The sequence below is a fragment of the Trachurus japonicus genome, unplaced genomic scaffold, assembly GCF_045865225.1.
Source record: "Trachurus japonicus isolate A0001 unplaced genomic scaffold, Traja_1.0 AP030568.1".
Classification (NCBI taxonomy): Eukaryota; Metazoa; Chordata; class Actinopteri; order Carangiformes; family Carangidae; genus Trachurus; species Trachurus japonicus.
Window position 1 is genome coordinate 4,503 of NW_028220701.1, and position 20,416 is coordinate 24,918.

Sequence of the window (20,416 nt, forward strand, 5' to 3'; positions counted from 1 at the left end):
TCAACATTATACACATTAAAGATTCTCACAGTCATAATCAGGATTTTATACAGATGGTCCAACAATATGTTACAGATTCTAGTTCAGTCTTGTTCATGTCTCTCACTCCAGTAGCAGACATAACAATATGCAATAGCAGTTAAGAGTAATATCAGGGTCAGACCACATGTTCAATTCAACACTATACACGATGATAATAAAGGTCGTCACCGACACAAATTAGGATTTTCTACTCATGGTCGAGCCGTGAGTTACAGGTTGTAATTCAGTCTTGTTCATGTCCCTCACTCAAGTGGCAGACAGAGATGAGATTATATGTTTTAACTCATCTGTTCCTACATTGAACTTAATTTTGTAACTCTTTACCTGACATGTTTCAGATACTGAGGTGTCCTGTGTTTTCATGGAGAGCTGCATCTTACCGTGCAGCTTCCAGGGCGGCAAGGATGTGGTCATCCACTGGATGGAGGTGACAGCTGGACACCTTTGTGTCCACTCCTACTACCACAACCAAGACCAGCTGGGACTCCAGGACCAGAGCTTCAGAGGCAGAACATCACTGTTCCAGGACCAGATCTCCAGAGGAAACGCCTCACTGCAGCTGACAGGGGTGAAGGTTCAGGACCAGGGGAGTTACAAGTGCTTCACCAGCACTATCAGAGGAAACAAGGAGACATTCATCAACCTGAATGTTGACGGTATGAGGAACACAGTAAATACAGAAAACCATTCATTTGTGTGCATTTTATAAAACAAGTTCATAACATTCATTTCAGCTCCAGTGGTTGAAGTCGACCTCCAGCAGGTTGGAGACATCATCACCTGCAGCTCAGAGGGGATCTACCCTGAGCCTGAACTCACCTGGTCCACCAGTCCTCCATCCAATGTGGCCTTCAAGAACCAAACTAAAGTCCAGGAGACTGAACAGCTGCTCTACAACATCAGTGGTTCTCTGATACATTCAGATACTGATCTGATCTACAGCTGCAACATCAGCACTCGCAGTCACTGGAGGAGAGTCACTGTGTCAAAGACAGGTCAGTGGTTTAAGAGGGTTTTTTCAGGGTGAGAAATGTTTATATCGTGTGTGAGATACTGTATGTACCAGGCGGCAGTAGTGGGTCCGAGTGTCTTTTCAGAGAGAGAGAATGAGAAGCACCAGGGTGATTAACCTTAGTTGAGCACCTGCAGCACAGAAACATTGGTATATGGGTATTTGGTCACTTTCCCATTTATTTTCTTTCAAGATATGATATTGTGGGATTGAGTTGATTTGTTTGATGACATGGTTCTGAATGTATTTAATTTGCTAAGACAGAGAGCTGATTACGAAACTGATTTCTGTTTCTTCTCTCTTTGAGGTTATCAACCTGCTTTTGTTTCAACAATAAAACAAAAGTCAAATAAAAGAAAGGACTAAGTTGAAATGAGTTGACTCCTACGTGCTCTTGGTAGGTAGGTGAACTCTGAATAACTTGACAACAGTAATGTACTTGGTTACACTGCATCTTTGGGTACTTTTGTTTTACTATTTATCACCTGGGAGTTTTTTTCTTTATCTTTTTCATTTTTTTGTCACATTTCAGACTCTATCAATACATCACACACTGAAGCAACAATCTCCTGCTCCACCTCAAACACCAACTTCTCTGGTCTCACCTGGAGATTCAACCACAGTCAGATGATCCTGACTCAGACCAGAGCTGACGTCCTCTACACAGTCTCAGAGGAGTGGAGGCAGCAGGTGAAGGGTGTGTCAGAGTCAGGCAGCCTCATGCTACAGGGAACTTATCTTCACATCATGAGGGAAACATACACCTGTGAACTTGAGAGATTGCTTGAGGCGACGCTGGACTAACCAAAACTGTCCTCAGGACTAGTGTGAGGAACTGTTGCATCTTGATAATAACAGTTGATAATAAATACAGTACAACTTTCTCTGATAAAAGTAAGAAGTATACCTTTTCATTTCAGATAATTCAACCAGTGTTGGAGCCATTATAATTCTCGTGGTTGTAGCTGTTTCTGTTGTAGCAGCTGTATCTGTCTGCTATCAAAAGAGGTAATTTAAAAAAATATTTTTACACTTTCAGTGACATGGCAGCAGGAGCAATAGTAGTAATTATCCTGGTAGCCTACTACACTGTGAAAGGAAAAAAAAGTTTCTCTTCGTATTTTTTCATATCTTGTTTGTTCAATTCAACAAAACACAACAAGAATGAAATATAATGAACATCAAGTTAATGATCTGTATGAACATGTTAAACTTGATCTCATTTCCTTTGCAGGTGAATGGATCAAAAGAAATCAATGTCTCTTCAGAAAGCTGCTATCCTGATGGTCACCACTCTACTTCAGTTAACTGCAGACTGGTCACATCGTGCTGATACACTGTAGCTATATCTCTCATCAGACTCATCAAATACACAATCCAAAAACTCCAAAACACTCAGGTGGAAAAGTTGTGACCTGTACATTCACCACACTATGAGATAATAATGGAACATTACGAGACAGAGTTGTTTTAGAGGTAAATTCATGCAAAACTGCTGATGCGCGTTCCTATCAGGGGTAGTTTTCCGGCAAGCAGTCTCTGTATTTACCTCAGAAACAACTCTGTCTTGCAACGTTCCGCTATTATCTCATAGCGTGGTGAATGTGCAGGTCACAACTTGTCCACGAGAGCGTTTTGGAGTTGTTGGATTGTGTATTTGATGAGTTTGATGAGGGAAACAAGAAATCCCATTTCAGTCTCCATAGCGTAGGTCTGAGCAGCTCGCGGCCGTTCGAAAAATAGCTCCCACCAACAAATAAAAGTAACAAACCTACTGATAGGGATTATGGCAATGGGCCAGGATGTTGAACTATCCGTTTAAAGCTGCTGGTTAACACATCTCCTTGGTCTTCCTCCTGACCGAGGCCTCAGAGACAGAGTCTGTGTGGACCTGAAACTACCTCAATACACACTGAACTTTGCTTTATGTAGATGTCTGGGCCTGTTCACTCAAGCTGGAAGCCAGAGAGGGCTGTGATGAATGATTTGTGCAATTTGTGAAATGTTTCATGTAATATGAAGTATATACACTTTCTATGTTATGTAAATATTTGATTTCTATGAAACAAAACAAAGCTTAAAGTTTTGTTTAGCACACTAACCGAACCATATGATCACATCATAATCATCACCTGCTATCAATCAGTTAAAAACATGTTCTTTGCCTTTAGCAGGACAGAATTAGTTGATTCTGTCACTTTCAGACTCCTGATACCAGTATGTACATTTTCACCTTTACCTTTAGTGACGACTGTTCTTCTTAATTAAGTTATTGCTACTGTGTACCACTAGGTGGCACCGCTGTAATGTTACAGTCTATGGTCAAGACCATAGAGGTCAAGACCCTGATAATTAGAGAATTCAAGATGCCTTCTATACTGTACACAGCACAAAGTTATCAGAAAAACTGTGTTATTGTTTTGCAAACTTACTGACCCAATAAACAGCACCTGTTGAGACTCTGGTGTTCTTCAGGTTTTTTTTCTTCAGTTTTTTTTTTTTTTACATCCTCACTACCACCATGATCTAATACATAACAGTATGTTTACAAAGAGCAACTCCAGAGCCACTGTGGTTCTAAATAGTACTGCAGGTCTCAAAACATCTTTGTTTAGGTTCTTTCACATGCTACCAGCACAAAAAACCTTAAATGTATACTAAAAATAAGCGACAAGACAAGATGAAAGATTAATCCAAAAGCTGCTGACTGTTTTTAAATGTCTGCAGGGAAACTGCATCCTATGTCTATTACAGCAGCATACATCAGGACAAAGCCTGCTCTCTGTCTGTGTCAAGTTGTTTTGTATATAGTTTTTGCCAGGTGAGAAAGTGGTGGAGACAGAGTGAGGAATTACTGTTTCCTGTTTGTCATCCTGTCATAAACCAGGGATACACTATGCAGTGTGTGGCTGATGAGTAATTTTTCTGGAGTTCATGGATTACTGGAATTTATCATATACTGTGTTTATGAGAGAAGCAGAAAGTTAAAAACAAAACAAACACCAACAAATCTGTAATTACATCGCATTTCACCTTCACAATCCCAGTATTCCCATTTCTTCCAGGTATTGTTTTCTCCAAGTAGGCTATGATAGCATCTTGATTCCACCAGGATTCCACATGTATTTTACAGTAGGGGGATCAACAACGCACAACCTATACAGTCTATGCCCACAACACACTGGGGATCAAGTTGTAAAACTTTTTTTTTTTTTTTTGATCAAAGTTGTAAAACAAGTTATATGACTGAGTTGATAAGAGTCATATGACATTCTGATTGGACGGAGTTTCCCGCCCTTTTTCCAGGTTAGGGGGTGGGGCAGGTGGGTGTTCACAATACATTTGTAATCGTAGGCCTATCTCTTTGTCCTCATGTACACGGCTATGTGACTGCTTCTTGGACTATGTAAGTTTGCTTTGTTTGATACTTGAAGCTTACACTCTACTGCTAAAAACCTCAAGATGTTTGTTACTACACATTTATGGACAGTTTTGAGGTTTTACATGTTCATAGGTTTACTAAGGGTTTTTCTTTTTTTAATTGGACAAAAGTGAAGAAGTTTATCACAGGCGGCAGGTCTGAACAGAGAACCATTGTCCTGGGGCAACATGTGTAGCCTCTGCAGCAGCACCTGTTCTATTTCCACAAGAGTTATACACCAATACAGTATGGTGTTTACGAATTTCTTCTCTATGCAGTTTTGAGGTGTTACATGTTCACAGGTTTACTACAGGTATTTGTGTGGGAGAAAGTTTATTACAGCAGGTTTGAACAAAGAACCATCGTGCTGCAAAGGCAACAGTGCATGACCACTGCAACTACAGTTTTTCCAAAGTTATAGAGTTATAGATCAATACAGTATCTTATATTATGTTTATTATTGTCTTCTCTTGTCAGAACAAAGCAATTCAAGCTCCCCTCATTTAAAGAAAAACATCTGTTAATTTTCTAGAAGAGTTTAATCTTTGTTCTTCTGTCTGAACTGTGTTGACTGTTTTAGCTGGAGTCAGATTATCCTGTAAGAGTGACATAATTAAATGCTCTACAATCTTAGACAACTGATTATCAGATTTACAAAATGTTCAAAGCAGAGCGGCTACATGGACCTCTTTTTCTCAAATATAGAGCGGTGCGCTTTGGAGAGGGATCCAAGGGATGTGGAAAACACAGAAAAACTCACGGACACTCTCTTGAGTTAGTAAAAATGCCTTTAATTAATCTGGTATTGTCACAATGACATGTTTAAAATGACTATGACTTGTTTCGGCATCAAGCCTTCATCAGAGAGTCAAACAGATATTTCAGATACACCTAGGTCTTTTGTCTTGGTGTTTAACCAATGACAAGCTGCCACTCGGTTGCTGTGACCCAGAGTGGGTGTGGTCAGCAGCCAACAGGTTTGGCCATAACCCACCCCACAGGTAACAAGGCTGAATAAAGAAAAACATGGTCAGCATATATTTCAAATGCATAAAGGGTGCAAAATAATACCAAAAATAGATAGATAATGGATAGGATACAACAATCAATACAACACAAAATACATTAAATACAATCCTGGACTAAATCATACCAGGAGCAATCCAATGGACAAGCAGAGCTCACAGAAAAACAGAGAAGTCTAAGTCTTCATTCAAGCCTGGATGTTTTGTAGCCTGCAGTTTATGGATCCAAAACGTTTCCCTTTGATTTAGTTTTCTTTGTCTGTCACCTTTGCGGATGGAGGATGGAATGTGAATTATGCCAAAAGCTTGCAAAGTAGAGGGGTTATTATTATGGAAGTCAAGATAGTGTTTGGCCATGACATTATCAGATTTATTGGAGATTTATTTCTACAGTAACAGTAATAAAACGATGAATAATGATGGATGAACTGTGCATGCTATTGAAAGTGGATACTGTCTTTAATGCAGACTTTTTTTTGTCTAATAATTTTAGGTTTTCTCCTAACTCCTGCTTGGACAGTGATGCAGTTCAGAGGATATAGAAGATGACCAGGGTCAGCTGGGTCCTTTGTTCACTGGAAATCTCCGTCCTGTTGTTGTTGTTGAGTCCTGCAAGAGGAGGCAAGTGAAGCGTTTATAACAATAATGTTGTAACAGTGAAGTTTAATATCTGATCACATGTTCAGTTCAACATTAAACACATTAAATATTCTCACAGTCATAATCAGGATGTTACACAGATGGTCCAACAATGTTACAGGTTAGTCCAGTCTTGTTCATGTTGCTCACTCCAGTGGCAAACGGGAATTTATACCCACAGTTCAATGAAAGTTGACTGATGATACCAGAGAACTGTTTTGCAGCTGCAGAGGTTTTGCAGAATAACATTTTTTTGGTGCCTTTCACGACACCCAAGGTAATGTTTGATAGGATAAGGTTAACATGTAACTCTTTACCTGTTACAGATACTGAGGTGTCCTATGTTTTAATGGAGAGCTGCATCTTATCATGCAGCTTCCAGGGCGGCACTGATGTGGTCGTCCACTGGATTCAGGTGACAGCTGGAAACCTTCATGTCCACTCCTACTACCACAACCAAGACCAGCTGGGACTCCAGGACCAGAGCTTCAGAGGCAGAACATCACTGTTCCAGGACCAGATCTCCAGAGGAAACGCCTCACTGCAGCTGACAGGGGTGAAGGTTCAGGACCAGGGGAGATACAAGTGCTTCACCAGCACCATCAGAGGAAACAAGGAGTCATTCATCAACCTGAAAGTGGACGGTATGAGAAACACACAGTAAATGTAGAAAACCATTCATTTCTGATGTTATTGGTGCATTAATAAAATATTTTTTCTCAGCTCCAGTGGTTAAAGTCGACCTCCAGCAGGTTGGAGACAACATCACCTGCAGCTCAGAGGGGATCTACCCTGAGCCTGAACTCACCTGGTCCACCAGTCCTCCATCCAATGTGGCCTTCAAGAACCAAACTAAAGTCCAGGAGACTGAACAGCTGCTCTACAACATCAGTGGTTCTCTGATACGTTCAGATACTGATCTGATCTACAGCTGCAACATCAGCACTCGCAGTCACTGGAGGAGAGTCACTTTGTTAAAACCAGGTCAGTGATGTAAATTTGAAGTGACTTTTAATGCACGATTTGATTAACCCACTATGGTGTTGCCCTCAGGCAACCACTTTTTTGATGCTCACATTGGACTTTTGTGAAATAACATCGCTATAAGCAAATAACAAAATGTGGGGCTGAAGTGGATTTAACAACTTCTTTGGGTTACAGCAGTCCTTACTGGAGCTTTTGGCATTTTGGAAATCATTGATTTGCCAACCCTCTATAATAAGAGTCCTTTTATAGAGAGCGGATGGTTAATGCTTATGTTTTTTTTGTGTAATTTTAATATTTTTATAATTTAATGTTTAAATAAGAAAGTATGATGTCAGTGAGTCCATGCCCAAATCCAGATTCATCAAAACAAACTACTTTTTTTTCTCTAAACATTAAAGCAGAAGTAAGCGGAATGTTTGTGTCAATATAAGTCTTAATAGTTATATCTTCCGACAGCAATCACTTATATAGAGTGTTTGGTCTGAAACACGGGTCTGTCAGTCACTCTGCTCTGCTCTAAGCCGAGGAGAAAACTTTCCTTGTATCCTACAACCTTTATCCAATGAGGAGAGAGAACGGCATGAAGGGGCGGTCCTCTCTGTGTGTGCAGCCAAGGGATGTGCGTGAATGTGGTGACGTAGGGACGAGGGAGGGGCCTGATAACTCCATCTGCTGACAAGAAGTTAACCAAAACGACCGGATCGCTTACTTCTGCTTTAACAACCAAACTTTGCCAGGTGTGATTTTTTTTTTTATTAGAATCTGGAATAAAAATTTTACATTTTCATGTTTGTGTGTTTCTGTGTTATCATTTCAGCTTCTCAGAGTTCACACGCTGAAGCTACAATCCCCTGCTCCACCTCAAACACCAACTTCTCTGGCCTCATATGGAGATTCAACCAGAGTCAGATGATCGTGACTCAGACCAGAGCTGACGTCCTCTACACAGTCTCAGAGGAGTGGAGGCAGCAGGTGAAGGGTGTGTCAGAGTCAGGCAGCCTCATGCTACAGGACTTATCTTCACATCATGAGGGAACATACACCTGTGAACTGAGAGATGCTGAGGAGACGCTGATAACCAACACTGTCCTCAGGATAGGTGAGGAACTGTTTTTTTGTTGTTTTTTTTTAAGTATATTTTTTGGCTTTTTTGCCTTTATTTGATAGCACAGTGAGATAGACAGGAAAGGGGGAGGCAGAGAGAGGGGGAATGACATGCAGGAAAGGTCTGCCCGACGCGGGACTCGAACCGGGGACGCCTTGAGGACTGTAGCCTCTACATGGGGTGGCCCCTCTAACCACTGCGCCACGCACCGCCCCGGAAATGTTGGAGCACTTTTCAAAATCTAAGTTACAAAGTAACTAATAGAATAAATAAAACTGATCCAACCCTAACCCCCCTCTCAGATAAAAGTATGAAAAGACTTACAGGAGATAACAATTTCCACCAACCTGATTCCTATTGAGTCTTGGAGCCCTGACTGCAGAGATCTTTATCAGCATGTGTTTTTATCTGTAACACCTGTATGACCTACCAAAACAATCCTTTACTATTTTAGATAATTCATCCAGTGGTGCAGCTGTTATCGGTTCGGCGGTTGGAGCAGTTTTGATTGTAGCAGTTTTGATAGGAGCTGTCCTGTGGCTGTACTCTAAAAAGAAAGGTAAATTCCTGTTCAGTTTCATTTATTCATTTATTTTTATTCATTTCTTGTTTGTTGTTGTTATTTTACTTCAAACCTATTTCAGGCCAACAAAACAATCTCTCAAGAATTGCTGAAATTCAAAGGTGAGTAAATCTCGACGAAATGCACAATAACAAGAAACTCTCCTGATGAAATGAGGATAAAATATAAAATCACATAAAATTACTGTGTTTTTCTTTACGCTGAAGGAATTAACTTAATTTTACCTTTATATCTTTAAATGAGGCTGAATTTCATTTTGTTCTGTTTGCAGAGAAGTGGAACTTATGACTTAATGTAAGCAATATTATCTGTCCCCTCTGTTTGAGGAAAATGACAGATCTGCTCACATTGCACTGTCCTTACTGTAGCTGTGACTATGTTAAATGACTGTGGACACGGAGACACTCATGATGGAAACAAGCTCAAGAAGAACAAACCTCTACACTGGAGACTGAAGCGTTAATAGAATGTTGAACAGAGACTAACTTTGTCTTCCACTCTCTCAGAAAACAATGGTCTTAAATGTGTAATTTCATCTAAAATGGAAATAAAATAAAAAACTGAAATGGACCAGTTTATAAATTGGCAGCTAAACTAGCACTTAACCAACACTACATTTTTTTTTCTAACTCATGGAAATGAGACTGGATTAGTTCCTGTTTCTATTTAACACTGTAATGCTGCATGGTGGAATCCAGTTTTCACTGCCCATTATCGTCAAGAATACTGTAACTATAATAGCAACACTGCAGTGAGTGCACCTGCTCCTGCTGCTACAGTAAATGTTGCTGGTGCTTTGAGTTCATTGCATGGTTTGTTGTGTGGTTTTTGTATTTTGTTTTGTTGTACAGATTTAGTTTTCTTTCTTTCTTTCTCTTTCTCTTTCTCTTTCTCTTTCTCTTTCTCTTTCTCTTTCTCTTTCTTTCTTTCTTTCTTTCTTTCTTTCTTTCTTTCTTTCTTTCTTTTAACCTTTTTGTGTGCAGCTAATAATCATTTGTATTTGTTGTTTTTTACTTGAATAAAAATCAGTTTTGAATTGTATTCTCTTGAATAATGGAAAATATCATATTGTGGCACTGAGTATATTGTATGTCCACACTTTACTATTATGTAGCCTACATGTGAATGTGACAACAATTCACAACAAACAATTGTAATTGAGAACAAACAATTACAAAATATTGGCCGAGCTCCAATAATCTCTATATTCCGACGAGCAATATAAAGCAGCAGAAGATTTTGAGGGCCGATCGCGAAGAATTGTGGTTACTTGTGTATATAGAACTCCAGGGTCAAATGTAGAAACGTTTGTAGATAGCTTAGAAGAGATAATAAGTAGGGTAAGTGAAAACAAGACCTATATGATCTGCGGAGATTTGACATTGATCTACTCTGTGCAGCAAAACATAAAGCAACATCAGATTTTTTGGACACACTAGAGGTTTCCACCCCCTAATCACTAAGCCTAGCAGAATTACATCGTCTAGTGCTACTCTGATTGACAATATATTTTTGAATGTCACTGAGAATAACATCAGTTGTGGGTTAGTAATAAATAACATCAGCGATCACTTACAGTATATGATTGTCACATGAAGAGTAGCCTAAGGTAAAGGAAAACTGTTACAGATATGCAAGGGTAAGATCTGAGGAAGCAATACTCAAGCTTAGAAATGATTTACTAAAAGAGGAATGGAATGAGGTTAATACATGATGCATATAATTCTTTTTTTTTTTTTAATGTTTCATATCACATTGTCCAATAATTCAACTTAAGCACAAAGGTAGCAATAACAAAAAACCTTGGATTACAAAGGGCTTACAAAATGCTTGCAAAAAGAAAAATATATAGAGATTTTATTAAATTTAGAACACATGATGCGGAAAAGAAGTATAAGAGGTATAAAATAAGTTAACAACAATAATGAGGCATGCCCAAAAGGGAGTATTATAATAAAATACTAAAAGAAAATAAAGATAACTTGAAAGGATCATGGAGGATCCTGAATGAGGTAATGAGAAATAAAACAGTTCCAACAGTTATGCCAAATTATTTTATTAATGAGAAACGAGAAATTAAAGACATGAATCAAGTTGCCAATGAATTTAAGTCTTATTTTGTAAATATTGGGCCAAATCTAGCTAACACTATTTCATCACAAAAGCAACAATTTGAGAGTAAAGAAAAAATGGGAAGCAAGGTGTTACAGTCAATGTACCTAGGTGGGGTGAGTGAGAATGACATAATATCTATCATAACCAAAACAAAGAGTAAGACATCAACAGACAGTGATGGGATAGACATGTGTATAGTGAAAAAAACTATTGATTGTATAATTAAACCTTGAAGTTATATATTTAATTTCTCTTTTAGTGCAGGTGTTTTTCCAGAGAGGATGAAAACGGCAAAGGTTATTCCTTTATTTAAGTCGGATGACAAACATGAATTTAACAACTATAGACCAGTGTCAATAATCTCACAATTTTCTAAAGTGCTTGAAAAACTGTTTGTACAGAAGACATGTTTCTTGAAAAGAATCACTTGCTGAGTGAGAGTCAGTATGGGTTTCGAACCAACCGATCTACAGCAATGGCACTAATGAAAATAACGGAAGAAATAACAACAGCATTTGATAACAAAAAATATACAGTTGGGGTTTTTATTGATTTAAAAAAGGCGTTCGATACGATAAACCATGAAATTTTAATTTCTAAATCACATAATTATGGTGTGAGAGGAATTGCCTTGTACTGGTTAAGTAGTTATTTACAAAACAGAAAACAATATGTTCAGAGGGTTAAGAGATCGTTTGATGAAAATAAGCTTTTGTTAAATTTGAAAAAAACTGATGGTTTGTACAAATCAAAAAAAGGATGAAATTGTACTTTTATATTGAAAGAGTGTCTGTATTTAGGTTTTTGGGTGTTATCCTGGAGGACAAGTTGACATGGAAAAACCACATAGCATATGTAAAAGCCAAGGTGGCGAAGAGTCTTTTTTATTTTGAATAAGGTTGTCTTGGACACTAACACACTAAGAATTCTGTACTGTACATTTATCTTGCCATATCTTACAGTAATTACTGCGTGGAAGTGTGGGGCAATACTTATGTAAGTAACATCGCCCCTCTGTTTCTGCAGAGCAGTAAGAGTTATTCACAAGGCAGGCAATAGAGAACCCTCAAATAGATTTTTTATTTCTGCACTGGTTTGTTGAAAATGGCCGATATAATAGAATTTCAGACCTTAAAAATAATGTTTAAAGCAAAGAACAGATCATTACCAGAACATTTACAAAACTTGTTCAAATGGAGGAAAGGACAACAGACTGAAGCTTGATTTTAAACATACATTTACAAGGTTAAGCTTAAAACAAATGTGTATTTCTGTTGCAGGTGTAAAACTATGGCATTCACAAAGCAAGGAATTGAAAAGTTGTACAAAGTATGTCTCAGTTTAAGAAAATGTTTAAATAAGAAAAGATAAGTGTCTACAAAAAAAGAGGGAAAGAGAAGTAAAAAAATAAAAAAAAAAAAAAAAAAAAAAGAAAAAAGAAGGGGAAAAAAGAAAAGATAGATAGACGAGTGGTGTCCACTGCTATTTTGTTTGTTTTCTTGTCACTACTATGCTTCATCATCTTTAATATCTTGAAATAGAGTTTAATATTGGTGTTGAAGTAAGCCAATGTAATTATAACAACAGAGAGGGGCAGGTACTATACGTTTTCTTCATCCTGCTCCTTTTCATGATGGTGACAATGTGTAGGCTACATTATGTAAATATGTGCAACCATGTGTAGAATGTATACCATGAATGGAATAAATCAAAAATGAAATGAAATATCAACATGTATTTTCATCAAAAATCTGTCTGAAATTAATTTATGATATCCACATACATCGACAAACATAAATGAACAAGAGACACACTGTTTGCTGTGTTTATGAGAGAAGCAGAACATTATGAAAGTACCAACAACTCTGTAATAACCATCACATTTCACCTTGTCCCAACCTTCCCTTTTTTCAGTTATTGTTTTCTCCAAATAGCATCTTGATTCGACATGTATTGCATTGTAAAGACGTCAGACAGCTGTGAATTTCTTTTCTGTTTCTTTTTAAGAAGTCATATTACACAGAAACCTGACTACTGATTGGTCTAGATTCACTTCACTTCCTGCTTTATTCACTGTGTGTGTGTGTGTGTGTGTGTGTGTGTGTGTGTGTGTGTGTGTGTGTGTGTGTGTGTGTGTGTTTATATTAATAGTCTTTGTCCAACCCTCATGGCCATGCAACTGCTTCCTGGACTAGATGACAAGTTTGTTTTGTTTGATACTTTGAGCTTAGACTTTACTGTTATGTTCCACTGTTATAGACAGTTTTGAGGTGTTACATGCAGGTTTACTACAGGCATTTGTGTGGGAGGTGACTGGAGAAAGTTTATTACAGCAAGTTTGAACAAAGAACCAGCATTCTCTTAAGGTAACTAACTGTGCTTAACCACTGCAGTAGTGTTTCCAACGTTACAGAGTTATAGAGCAATACAGTATTTGATGTTTAATATTTACTTCTCCTGTCATAAGAAAACAATTCAGACTCTCTCTAAAAACATATATTAACCCAGAAGAACTGAATCTTGGTCTGACCAAGAAGCCACAGTGTGGATTGGTTTACCTAGAGTCAGATTATCCTGAGAGAGACAGAATTAAACCTTTAGACAACTGATTATCAGATTTATAGCTGATTATTTTTCAGATGAGTTTACTGTCACAGTAACAGTAATACAACAATAGAAATTAGTTTTGTATTGTGCTCACACGATAAAAATAAAGGTTTTCCATACAATCAGGATTTTCCACAGGCAGCCCAGCTATATGCCATGGGAACTTTTTTAAACAGGATTTTTTTTATCTTCACAGTTCAATGACTGGCTGATACAAATCAGGTTTACACCTGCAGAAGTTGTTGGCAGTAAGCAAAAATGTGTTCCAGTGTAATCTTTCTTCTCAGAGTTGTTAGACAATGTGTTTTTCAGCAACAGACAGGTTGTATCTGACCATTGTGACTACTCAGACACCTAGATTAATCAGTTTGTCCAATAATGTAAGACAGGAAATAAAGGAGCTTATTTAAGTTCAGGAAGTAGTGGAGCTGTGCATAAAGCCTTTTTGTGAAATGTTCAACTTAATATTATGTGTAAAAACCTTCTATATTGAATGTAAATTAAAAGGAAATACATCAGCTGCATTGTACAATTTCAAGAAAATAATTTCATGTAAGTAAAGTTTTGTTTGTTGTTTGGAGTATTCTGTCAATTCATGTGAAGGAGGTGAGTAAGGTGTTTATCACCAGTCACTGCAGCATCAGGCTGCATTCGCACTACCAACATGATCTCTACAGAGAGAAACTCCAGGAGCAACTATAGGGCTCTTACAAGAAATTGGGTTTTTATCTCTGCTATGATGTTGTGAATATGTCAACAGGTGTTTTCACACTCACCAAACATACCCTTGAATAAACTCTGGAACTGTCTAGTATATTAAAGATAACTATGAAGCAGTTGTTTTGTTATTTTTCATTTTTTATGTGATTTATCTAATGAACATTGTCCTGACTCTCACTACTCTGATAGAAAAGATCATCATCATTTAAAATTCATATGTATTTACAATCATAAATAAACAAGAGACTGCTTGCTCTGTTTATGAGAGAAGCAAGTCACTTATAAATCTGTAATAACCATCATATTTCACCTTCACAATCCCAGTGTCCCAGTTTTTTCAGTTATTATTTTCTCCAAAAATTGCAGTGTCTTTATTTAACATAATATTGTGTGAAGGATTTTAGAGCTGACTAACACATTGAGGCCAAGGCTGTAAAACAAGTCAAGCAACTGTGAACAAGTCTTCAAATTACAGATTTAAAAAAAATAAATAATGATAACTGTCACATGACACAGAAAACTGACTCCTGATTGGTCTCTTTCTCACTGTCTTTTTTCTTTCTTTTTTTTAGTCTTTGTCCTCGTGCATGGCGTCTTGGACTATAAAATCACATGCTTTTTGGACTATAAATCACATGTAAGTTTTTCTTTGTTTCTATTTGATACTTTGAGTTTATAATCTACTGTTAAAATCTTTATGATGATTATTACAACATAGTTTTTAGGTGTTACAAGTTCACAGGTTTACTGCAGGTATTTGAGTGAGAGAAAACTGGAGAGAGTTTATTAGCCAACAAGTTTGAACAAAGTCCATGTGCTCTAAAAGCAACAGTGCATAACCACCACAACTCCGACATTTATAAAGTCATAGATCCAGTGGCGGCCTTAGGCATCTGGGGGCCGTTTCAATACTGCATAATGAGGCCCTATAAAACATTTAATTACCTATATGTTTGCGCCCATGCGTCTTTGATGCATTGAAACCTGAAATGATACAGTAGCCTAAACTCATCATGCCTCCCAGATCAATACAGTACTATTTTATGATTATTATTTTCTTCTTTTTTTCAAAACAAAAGAAGAAAATCTAACTCTACTCATTAAAAGAAACACATCTTGGTTATTATACTAGAAGAGCTGAATCTTTTGTTCTGTCTGTACAGGGAAGCCTGACTGTTTTTCCAGTAGTCAGATTATCTTGTAAGAGTGACAGAATGAGTTTATTGATTAACTGTTGCAGTAACAGTAATAAAACAATTTGAGTTAATTTTGTACTGAGCTGCAGTTTGGTCTTAGAGAGTGGCAACTTTGGAGGCTTCCTGCTACGGATTTTTCAAGCAAAACTCTGAAAATTGATTTACAAATTGCACATGTATTGTAGTGCATACTATTTCTTATGATTATTTTTTGTCTAATATTTTAGGTGTGCTCCCTAACTCCTTCTTGATCAGTGATGCAGTTCAGAGGACAAACAGAAGATGACCATGGTCAGCTGGGTCCTTTGTTCACTGGAAATTTCCGTCCTGTTGTTGCTGACTGCTGCAAGAGGAGGCAAGTGAAGTGTTTATAATAATAATGCTGTAACAGTGAAGTTTACTATCAGAGGCAGACCACATTTTCAGTTCAGCACTATGTTAAAAAATATAGGTTGTCATAAAATCAGGATTTTCCACAAGCAGTACAGCTATATATGATCTGGGTTCTTGTCCAAAGAGGATTTTATCTCCACAGTCAAATGATCGTTGGGTAATAAAAACCAGGTTTTGCACCTGGACCAGTATGCTGGCAGTAAAACTGGGCTTTCCAGTATACACTGCATGCATACTTATCAGGCAAGGAAGTATTTTGACCGTATCATCATTTTTATACAGCACATAGGCTATTTTCCAACTCCAAGCTATAAACGTGAATGTTTGTTGGATTTAAGCTTCATGGGGTCATGTGTATTTGTGTAATGAGGGAGGGCATGGCTAAACATGATCAACACCCTATTTCAAGGTGTGCATAATTATTAGGGAACTTCTTTACCGCAGATAAAATGGGCCAATAATAATCCAGTAATTTTAGGCCAAAAAAGGGGTCAACGTTGAACAAATTGCAACAGAAGCAAACTCAACTGATTTTGTATCCTCAACATGTCCTGAGTGAGGGAAAAAAAGCCCTGAAGAATCCCATTAGGGAAAAGTTTCGAAAAAGACCCAAATATAGCCCATTCATACGCCTATTAATTATTTTTCTCATGTGAATAGGGTACATTTTTTAACCTTTAGATATCTCCATGAAAATAACTGAGTTGATTACTTACATTAAGACAAACAAAAAATGTATTACATGTTTTTTGAAATTCTTTGTTAACATGAGCAAATTTGCATAAATTTGCATTAATTCCACTGTTTTGACGGCACATGTCTATATAAAGGTGCTGTGGTGGTACCAGCATGAAAATTGGAATGAGTTGACTCCATCGGTCAGCTGACAAGAAATCACTTTAAATTTCAAGATGACTGCAATTTTTCAAGATAGCCACATCCTTAGTAGAGCAGGTATGAGCAAACAGTGCACAATCCAATTACGTATGGCTAATTTGCATACATACAACACCTGATAGCCTAAATGGGTTCCATTCAGACCTTAATATTAAGTTTTTTAACTGCAATATGTTAACAAGGAGGCTGATACAACGACCTTTTTTCACCTACTATACCCAATGTTTAGATCAGGTGTTGGTATGTATGCAAATTAGCCATACGTAATGTCATACCTGCTCTACTAAGGATGACAGAGGATATAGCATTCTTAACATGGTGGGAAGAGTTTCCTGAGAGCCAGAGAGGTCAGTGCTTCACCATGGTGGGTCAAGTGGGAAGTGAGGGACAGACAGGACAGTGGGTAGTGCACAAGTAAGGGGCCCCACTGCACCCCTCAGAGTGCAGAGAGAAATGCTACTGTACACTGTTCACTAGAAATGTGAAGGTCCTGGTGGTGGAGGATGATCTGACTCATATGTTGCTGCATTGAACTTTAACATGTAACTCTTTACCTGACATGTTACAGACTCTGAGGTGTCCTGTGTTTTCATGGAGAGCTGCATCTTACCGTGCAGCTTCCAGGGCGGCAAGGATGTGGTCGTCCACTGGAATCAGATGACAGCTGGAGACCTTTATGTCCACTCCTACCACAACCAAGACCAGCTGGGACTCCAGGACCAGAGCTTCAGAGGCAGAACATCACTGTTCCAGGACCAGATCTCCAGAGGAAACGCCTCACTGCAGCTGACAGGGGTGAAGGTTCAGGACCAGGGGAGATACAGATGCTTTACCAGCACCATCAGAGGAAACAAGGAGACATTCATCAACCTGAAAGTGGGCGGTATGAGGAACACAGTAAATACAGAAAACCATTCATTTGTACATTTATAAAAAAAAAATTCAAGTGAAAAGCGACTTTAAAAGGCTTTAAGCCTTTTTCCTCAGCTCCAGTGGTTGAAGTCGACCTCCAGCAGGTTGGAGACATCATCACCTGCAGCTCAGAGGGGATCTACCCTGAGCCTGAACTCACCTGGTCCACCAGTCCTCCATCCAATGAGGCCTTCAAGAACCAGACTAAAGTCCAGGAGACTGAACAGCTGCTCTACAACATCAGTGGTTCTCTGATACGTTCAGATACTGATCTGATCTACAGCTGCAACATCAGCACTCGCAGTCACTGGAGGAGAGTCACTTTGTTAAAGACAGGTCAGTGACAAAATACTTCCAACCAAGTACTGAAATAGAAATCTTAACTCATTTCATTCTATTTTACATTTCTACATTATCAACATAAATTGACTCCCACTTAAGGAAATTGTGACGTCACTTTCTGGAAGTCGAGATTCATCAGAACAGATTACATTATTTATTTTTCTTTATCACTGCTATGCTGAACCAAAGTGTACTAGGTTTGGTTTTTTTGTCTTGAAAAATATTTTATGTTTATTTGTTTCAGCTTCTAACAGTGTTTCCTATCATGAAGCAACACTCCTCTGCTCCACCTCAAACACCAACTTCTCTGGCCTCATATGGAGATTCAACCAGAGTCAGGTGATCCTGACTCAGACCAGAGCTGACGTCCTCTACACAGTCTCAGAGGAGTGGAGGGAAGAGGTGACGGGTTTGTGTCAGAGTCAGGCAGCCTCATGCTACAGGACTTATCTTCACATCATGAGGGAACATACACCTGTGAACTGAGAGATGCTGAGGAGACGCTGATAACCAACACTGTCCTCAGGATAGGTGAGGAACTGTTAGGTCTTTATAATAATCTTAATATATGGAGCACTTTTTAAAATCTAAGTTACAAAGTAACAAACACAGACCTGAAATTGAATCAATCAAATTGATCCAACTCTCAGATAAAAGAAGAGACTTACAGGAGATCACTCCACCAACCTGATTGATCCAGAGTCTTGGGGCCCTCACTACAAATATTCTTTATGAGCATGAACTGTTATCATGTGTTATACCTGTATGACCTGCAAACATTAAAACCTGTTTTTATTTTAGGGAATTCAACCAGAGTTGGAGTCATTATAGGTTTGGTGGTTGCAGCTGTTTTGAGTGTAGCAGTAGTAGCTGTCAGCTGTTGGCTGGTATGGCACTCTAAAAAGAAAAAAGGTAAATTACTGTGCAGTCTGCAATTATTCTTTATTTCTTTAAACAGAAAAAATGTTTGTTACATATTTGATTTTCTTTATGTTTGTGTCTGTCTGTTTCAGGTCAACCAAGTATCTCAAGCTGTGATGAAAGTCAAAGGTGAGTAAATCTTCACAAAATGCACGATTAACAAGAAACTCTCATAATGAAATGAGGATAAAATATAAAATCACACAGAGGCTTTGTGATCACTGTGTTTTTCTTTACAATGAAGAAAAAATAAATAGGGATTATTCTGATTTTACCTTTATATGTTTCTGGTGTTGATTTTTTGTTGTTTGTTTTGCAGGGTCGAACTGGACTGTATTAGTTAATGTCAGAAACTGCTCACTGTAGTGAAATATTATCTGTCCCCAGGGTTGGGCATCTCTGGTGTGACGCCGATACAATACCTAACCTATCTTGATAACACTGTCCACAATCCGATGCATTTAATAAGATAAATATGCAGCACCGATGTGATAAGATAATCCCTATTTATTTTTTCTTCATTGTAAAGAAAAACACAGTGATCACAAAGCCTCTGTGTGATTTTATAAGATTCACAACTCAATCACGATGCACTACGATTCAAGAAAAGCTGATTCAACAAAGTGCGACCATATGATATGATATGATCACGATGCACTGCACAATTTAAGAGTTTGATTATTTGTTATTTTCAAATAAAATTAAGACCTCTGACAAACTGGTCTTGTTCACAAGTTCTGTATAAATTTTACAACATTTCAAATGTTTAAATTCTCCAGTGCAGAAGACTTTAAACACAACATGCTCATTATTAACAAGAACAATTGAATGCAATATGAAAACTATGTGCTACACAACCCGTTTTTGTATTAAAAAAAAAGAAAGAAAATACATTTTTAAAGGGTTAGGTTGAACCCTTATAATGCTGCATGGTGGCGTCCAGGTTTCACTTCCCATCGCTGTCAAGAATAGCTACATTAGCCCACCTTCTGCTACGGTAAATGTTGCTGCCTGTTGATTTGTGTTTTTTTAATTTGTTTTGTTGGTTTAGTAGAGTTAGAATTGTTTACCTTCAAGTGTGCAGCTATCAATCATTGTTGTTTTTTTAATTGAACATTTTGAACATTTGAACATCTGTTTTGAATCCTGTGCTCCCTGACTGAATTGGAAAGGATTCTGTTGTTGGCACTGGCTGGCACACACTCCACAATCTGTTCTCCTTGCTGCAGGAAGCTGTGGTTTCCTACCACAAACGGTCCAGTTTCCTCTCTTTCTTTTTTCTCTCTTTCTTTAACCAGCAGTTGTACAGTAATCAAATCTTATGATATGTAGACCTATATGTAACCACGTGTGTGCTCTGTACCTTCTAAAGACAGTCTTAATGAAATAAACTGCATTCGCTCCCTATCGCCTTTCAATTTATTCCATATGGTTCATCACTTTCTCAGAACAGAATCCATGTTTTTAAGCTGAAAATATGGACATTCTAGTAGTAGCCT

The 20,416-nt window shown here is 38.0% G+C and overlaps 1 pseudogene across 1 annotated transcript; it reads left to right on the forward strand.

The window, feature by feature from the left end:
• Positions 1-277: 277 nt before the first annotated feature.
• On the forward strand, positions 278-19,046 carry LOC146960222 (uncharacterized; annotated as a pseudogene). Its single transcript, XR_015035493.1, has 10 exons — positions 278-698; positions 777-1,037; positions 1,587-1,744; positions 6,417-6,783; positions 6,863-7,123; positions 7,944-8,225; positions 17,302-17,625; positions 17,730-17,990; positions 18,241-18,527; positions 19,010-19,046. The product of XR_015035493.1 is annotated as an uncharacterized LOC146960222 (transcript).
• The last annotated feature ends 1,370 nt before the right edge of the window (positions 19,047-20,416 follow it).